Genomic DNA, 6,928 nt, shown 5'->3' on the forward strand with positions numbered 1-6,928 from the left:
GCGTTGTCTCCCTCTAGTGGTGTAAACAGCACTCTTCTCTCTGTTGAAGCTCTGATCTTTCTGCTTATCTGACGTGTGATTGAACTGTTTCCTCTCAACACTTACAGCTTTCGTTCTTTACAATAACATACTGTAGACGTGCGCTAAGTCCTTTCTTCTTGCTTTTTGTGATAACAGTGTGTGTTGCTGGTTTAGCCCTCCTGTTGTGTTCGGGTCAAATCTGACCGATTTACTACTTTCATCAATCATAACTTTTTTGTTTTACATTCGATTGCATTAAGGCTTTATGATATCCTTCTACAGTAGACATTTGTAACACATACAATTAGTCTGATCAACACTTTCTATTGTAATTTTGGTATGATTTAGTTCAACTTTGTTAACACCCACTGGTGGTTCCCGGTACCGACACACACACACACACACACACACACACACACACACACACACACACACACACACACACACAACAATTTGACACACCAAAGTAAGGGGGGGGGGACACAAAGACAATAGGAGGGTTAAACTTGCTGCGTTTGTCTTTATTGTACAGAATTAATTACATTTATTAATAAAGCTATCTTTCTCTCTGTAGTGCAAGATAAACGGAAGAGCCTCTTCATCAATAATGTAAGTGCATTATTTACATTTCTCGCCACAAAGCTGAGCCATTTTATTGTTATAACTCCAATTTCGACAGATTTATGTTTTGCTTTTCATAAAAAATCACTTTGTTTTAAATGGTGTTTTGATTAAATGCTGTAAACAAAGGAATCTGAATAAATGCAGACCATCACAATCTGAGGTCGCATGTTGCTGATTCACATTCGCCCTGTGCACAACACCCTGGCATGCTTAATGTGGGTCAGCCAAAAACATGTACACTTTAATAACGGTCACTGTGTGTGTGTGTGTGTGTGTGTGTGTGTGTGTGTGTGTGTGTGTGTGTGTGTGTGTGTGTGTGTGTGTGTGTGTGTGTGTGTGTGTGCGNGTTACAAAAAACGTATTTATTTACGATATAACTAAAAACCAAAGGACTTCAAAGAAAGGAGCGGAACAAACGAAGATTATGATCAATCCCTCAAAATAGTTTCCTGGTGAATTTCCATTCATCATTGCATGGACACTAAAATATACATTTCTCTCAGAGAGTCAATGATATTAATCCCAGGACAAGTTAAAACAATGTTAAAAGGAAATAGAGATCAATGCTTTGCCATTTTTGTAGCCCCTTGATTGGTCAATATCAGACAGATTTATGACCGGTAACCTCCTGCAGCTGCATGCATGCAATTTTTAAAAGTTGAACATTTAGTTAAAATGATGAAAATAAGGAATGAATGTCTCTTCTCTCTGTTCTCCAAAAACTGATATGCAAGCACTGATCTAGAGTAAGTAAAACTACCAGACTCAGGGTCATAAGACGGTTAAACACCTGAACATTGAAAGAACATCCATAACATTCATCTTACAAATTATTTATCTAATATATCATATTCCTATTACTTGTATATAAACTCTTATTGCACCATTTATATTCTATTTGTATTTACTTGCACTATTTTTATCAGTTGTATTGTGTTGCACTGTTGGAGGAGCCTGTGACCTATTGACATATCTACACTGTAGCTATGTACGAATGACAATAAAAGTGAAAGAGAGTGTACGAATGAGGCGATGAGGAAACCGTTGCTATTGAAGAGCTTGGCTGAATGATTCTTCTAGTAGAGAGGCGATTTTGTTTTGGTCCACCTGTAAAGACAACACAAACATGTTCAACACCCCATGACATTACAAATAAGAGGTACACCAATATGTTAGAAAGTAGAGATATGGCCCCATCATTACATCAAAGACACAGACAGATAAACATACGCAAGTTGGGCAAACAAATGAGTCATAACATTAGGAGAGAGAACCATTAAGATTCTCTCTCAGACAGAGTAATGAAGTGACTAATAACATTAACGTGGGCAGGTGAGTGTGCACAGTAGTAGGTATGTACATTAAGCTCTTAGAGGAGAAGGTGTGTGTGTGTGGGACGGCTTGCATCTTGAAAAAGTAGTATCTCTTGTTTTGATTTTATGACTGAACCTCCTGCTCGTTCCTCTCTCACAGGAACGAGTTGGAGCGGCACTTCCTGGAGCTGCTGCAGTTCAACATCAACGTGCCGTCCAGTGTCTACGCCAAATATTACTTTGACCTGCGCTCGCTGTCAGAAACCAACAACCTGAGCTTCCCTCTGGAGCTGCTCAGCAGAGACAAGGCCCTGAAACTGGAGGTGAGGCGCCTCCATGCAAAGTCTGCTCTCTGTATGTGTTCAGAGATCTCTTACTTTAGTGTGTCCAGCGGTGGTTTGAAAGAAAGACATAAACCACAAAACTGTAAACATGAGTTTCTATTCTATACAATGTGGTTAAAAAAAAAAACAGGACATTGAGCAGATTGTTGCTTCTTTGGAGGTGTTTTAAATATCTTTATTCCACCATCATTTCCACAGCCAACATAAAAAAGGAAACCAACAAAATATCGTGACTGTTGTTAAATTGACGAAATAATACCTTTTCTAATGGTTTAGACTTAGGGGACTGGTTTGACTAATCTTAATGGGTCTTTAGATTTGGTGGGAATGCAAACACAAATGCAACAAAATACTTAATGAGTTTGCATTTTCTGCGTTGCAATACTTTCTGATACTCTGGGTCAAAAGGGGGATTTAAAGTTTACTGATTTATATCACGATTGTATCATACAGAACGTTTCAACAGAATACATTTTAAAGACGTTATAATTCAATTCAAACTGTAGTGTTGTATTCATCCAGGGATAAATGATGCATTGCGTGGAAGCTTTATGCAAATAACAGTAACCTAAGTAGCAAATCTTTTCTTTGACATCTTGTATGATTGCGCGTCACAGAAAGGTACTGTGGATACTAAAAGTAGAGTATTTGTTCCTTAACACTAGAACCGCCAACGGGTACATTTTACCCGCAGCTGTTTCTTGATTGTATGTCACTTTTTTTCAATAAAATATTCTAGTCTCCCAGTCCGTGACTTTTCCTGAAAGTGTGTTATGTAGCACCCTCTGGTGTTAAAAATTGTCAATATGAAGTCAGATTGAACAAATGGCCCAAAATGTTTCCATTTATACCCATCAGCGCCAGCGGGTAATATTTACCTTATAGAAAATGCAGTGATTCTCGCACTATTGATCTCACGCAAGAACATAAACATGACGTGTTGCTATAGCAACGCCTGTTGTTTACTGCGGTTCCTTAGAGAGACACTGTTAACGATATGTTATACTTCATGCTATCTGCACACTAGATAGCACATGAAAGCTGAGAGTCCACAGATTCTATTGGTCTAAGTTTCACTTTCATGTGCTATCTAGTGTGCAGATAGCATGAAGTATAACATATCGTTAACAGTGTCTCTCTANGATTCTTTACTCTTTCTAATTACCAGCAGCTATGACGTCAATTTTACAACGGCTGGTTTAAATAAATGACATAATAATACTCATAACAAAGAATACAATATTCAAATATATATACACACATAATATATCAAATTCTACATTTTAACATATGGCTCCTACGGACACAAAAGAGGCTATGAAAAACAAATGTTACGATTTGGGAAAGGTAGGACCCAAAAGTAGACTACAAAAAAAGGTAAGTTGGTCTAGAAAACAAAAGCGAGTTTTATTTTAAAAGCTGGCATAAAACACAAGGAAGATACAATAACAAAAAGCTGATGGTGACTGACATGGAGGGAGACAGGAAAAACAAAACAATGAACCGACAGGGGAACACAGGGAAAGACTAAATACAGGGAGGGGTAATCACGGGACAAGAAACAGCTGGGCGAGGGAGAAACACAAGGGCAACAGGTGAACACAATTAGACAATCAGACACACCAGGGAAACTAACGACAGGAAGGAAAACACAGGGAGAAGGACCAGACAAGAAACAAGGAGGAAAACATGAGACAGGGAGAACAGAACAGCAAAATAAACCCAAAACTAGACAAACCTCAAACCCCGACAACAAAACTCTCATCTAACCCAATGGGTCCTGAACTCGGAGTATGGACCCCCAGTAGAGGTCGCCAAAGCTTTAAAAGGGGGGTTAAAAAGCCTTATTGATTTTAAAATGTGTAAGATAATTTATTTTGGATTATATCTAAGGATTTCACTCATTTCTGGGAGAAAAAAATATGAAATAGTTATTTTTGGCTTTTCTTAAGATCTGTATACTTCTTTTTTTTTATCTCACAAGATGCAGGCATGGTAAACGTGGTTGAGTATGTTTGATTGTTGACATTTATAAGATTACAATTCATAATAAGGACAGATGATTGTTCTTTAACGTCCTTAAAAACAGGAAGGCAATATTGACATGAAATGATCTGCTCAAAGTTAATCCAAACAGTTAATTTAAACAAACCTCCTGCAGTTATTGTGTTCAATTATGGGGTAAATGTACAGTTTCTTGTTATGCTTTCAATATTATACGAAATATAACATGAAATATGTCCTTGAGTTAATGGTTGTCAGTTTACTTAATGACAGAAAAGGGGTCCCTTAAGGAAAAAGCTTAGTAACCCCCTGATCTAATCTGTTTTACTTATCTATGTCCATGCTCTACTCGATGGTGTCAGGAGGAATTAATCTTCACTGACCCCCCCCCCCACACACACTCAGACGACATGGTATTTTGGATGCACACGTCTCATCACCATTTTACACACATCCCTGGCTTGTCTCTACACATCAGGGCAGAATTTCCCCTGAGGCCTCAACAGGAAGTGTGTGTGTGTGATAATGTGTGTGTGGGGAGTGGGACACAGTTGAAGCAGATTCCACCTTAACCTTTGTGAGAAATCTTGTTTTTTTTATGTGACAAGTCCCCCTTTTTGTTATGAGTGTTTATGTTGTGATCCCAAAATATATAATGAAGTCGTGCAGAGATGAGTCGTTAACCCGGAAATGAGTTGTTTTTTATTCCCAAAATAAGGTCTATGGTTAACAGGAGCTTACGAGATTATCACATTTTGTTCTACGACATAAAATATGGCACTAAATAACCCGACTGGTGAAGGTCTGAAGCTTCTTTGTGTCTTAAAAACTGTGGTTGCTAACAAGAGTCTAAATGAGACGACTAAACGTCATCATTCCCAACATTAGCCGCCTTTAGCTTAGCGGTGGCGAAGTGAAGTCATGTGACCGGGCTGTAGTTCCTTTATAGCCCAACATTAGCCACCTTTAGCTTAGCGGTGGTGAAGTGAAGTCATGTGACCGTGCTGTAGTTCCTTTATAGCCCAACATTAGCCACCTTTAGCTTAGCGGTGGTGAAGTGAAGTCATGTGACCGTGCGTGTAGTTCCTTTATAGCCCAACATTAGCCACCTTTAGCTTAGCGGTGGTGACGTGAAGTCATCTGACCGTGCTGTAGTTCCTTATAGCCCAACATTAGCCTCCTTTAGCTTAGCGGTGGTGACGTGAAGTCATGTGACCGTGCTGTAGTTCCTTTATAGCCCAACATTAGCCACCTTTAGCTTAGCGGTGGTGACGTGAAGTCATGTGACCGGGCTGTAGTTCCTTTATAGCCTAACGTTAGCTTCTTATCTCTGGAGATTGCAGTTACGCTTCAAATATTGGAAAAGTGGCTTTAATCTGTGGAGAAAACATGTAAGTATCATAAACGTTTTTTTTCTTCTGAAAAATCCTATTGGCTTTTTGTGTAGGAAGACCTTTTGGGTCGACCTTCAAAAGTACTTGATCCCTTCACCCCTCTATAGGAGGATAAAGGAGGTGAAAGACCTCACCAGAGTGACGATGGCACACTCTGCAGTGAGCTGAGCGGCACTGAACAGCGTCCGGACAAATCGGTAGATCTGTTTCTGCTCCGTGTCGATCTGGTCATAGTCCGGGGGAACCTCTGTTTTCTGAAAGAAAGAGAAAAGGAACGTTTAGGTAAAATGCCTAAATGAGCAGATTTAAAAGCACAATTACTCCAAAACTGACTCTGAGGTAGTTGTGCAGAATGTTTTGTATGATAAGTGATGATGACTTACTGAGAGAGGGTGCAGCTTCTCGTCAAATATATCCAGCAGCATCGCTCCTTCTGTGTCCCTGGCATGAGAAAAACATGGTTAAATTATAGATTTCATTCATAAGACTCAGGTCACTATAGTACAACTCTGTAAAGTTATTTATAAAGGGTGTTAATATAATTTATATAGACTGAATTAGAGATGATTATAGCTGATATTTGCTTTTGTTATTGCTGTAGATTTGTATAATCAACATTATTTCATAATCTACTTTATGGATTCTTACTTATCAAACAATACATTTGGCTTTTTTTCAACATTTTATGGATTTCTATTTTTATTTTCATCTTATGTTTGGAGTTGTGCAATCAAGACTTTTGTCACATGTATTGAGACACATATCACATATTGTTGTGAAAGGAGTACTTTGCTTTTGATATCTTTGAAAAATACATACAAATAAACTCTGCATATGCAATAATGACCATGATTCTCTTTTTCATACAGTTTACACTCAAACTGCTGAAAAAAAGCGAGAATCCCTACCTGTTTTTTATATGGTAGTAGATCGCCACTGCTACACTGCAAAGGGAAACAAATACATGTGTTAATATGTTATAATAAATATGTTTCTTGAGATAATAAAATATGTATTTATTCCTTCATGTTGGTACCATTTGATGGTGTATTTGAGGTTGGGCTGGCTGACTGTGTTGTCATCGAGGAAGATGGTGGAGCAGGAGCTGTACTTCCGCTTCGATGTTCCATGCTACACACACACACACACACACACACACACACACAGTGACCGTTATTAAAGTGTACATGTTTTTGGCTGACCCACATTAAGCATGCCAGGGTGTTGT

General features: G+C 38.6%; 2 long non-coding RNA genes across 2 annotated transcripts in view; one reads left to right on the forward strand and one right to left on the reverse strand.

Moving 5' to 3' along the window:
- Positions 1 to 2,113: 2,113 nt before the first annotated feature.
- Positions 2,114 to 6,928, forward strand: part of LOC104960240 (uncharacterized) — a 6,957-nt gene continuing 2,142 nt past the window's right edge. The window contains exon 1 of the long non-coding RNA XR_799967.1: positions 2,114 to 2,281. This is a non-coding gene — a long non-coding RNA (uncharacterized lncRNA). The remainder of the gene's footprint in view (positions 2,282 to 6,928) is intronic.
- LOC104960239 (uncharacterized) lies at positions 5,582 to 6,855 on the reverse strand. The gene is made up of 4 exons (XR_799966.1): positions 6,737 to 6,855; positions 6,609 to 6,644; positions 6,084 to 6,141; positions 5,582 to 5,954 (listed from the first exon to the last, which is right to left on the reverse strand). It is a non-coding gene; the product is annotated as an uncharacterized lncRNA (long non-coding RNA).

The sequence above is a fragment of the Notothenia coriiceps genome, unplaced genomic scaffold, assembly GCF_000735185.1.
Source record: "Notothenia coriiceps isolate Sejong01 unplaced genomic scaffold, NC01 NC01_scaffold00031749, whole genome shotgun sequence".
Lineage (NCBI taxonomy): Eukaryota > Metazoa > Chordata > Actinopteri > Perciformes > Nototheniidae > Notothenia > Notothenia coriiceps.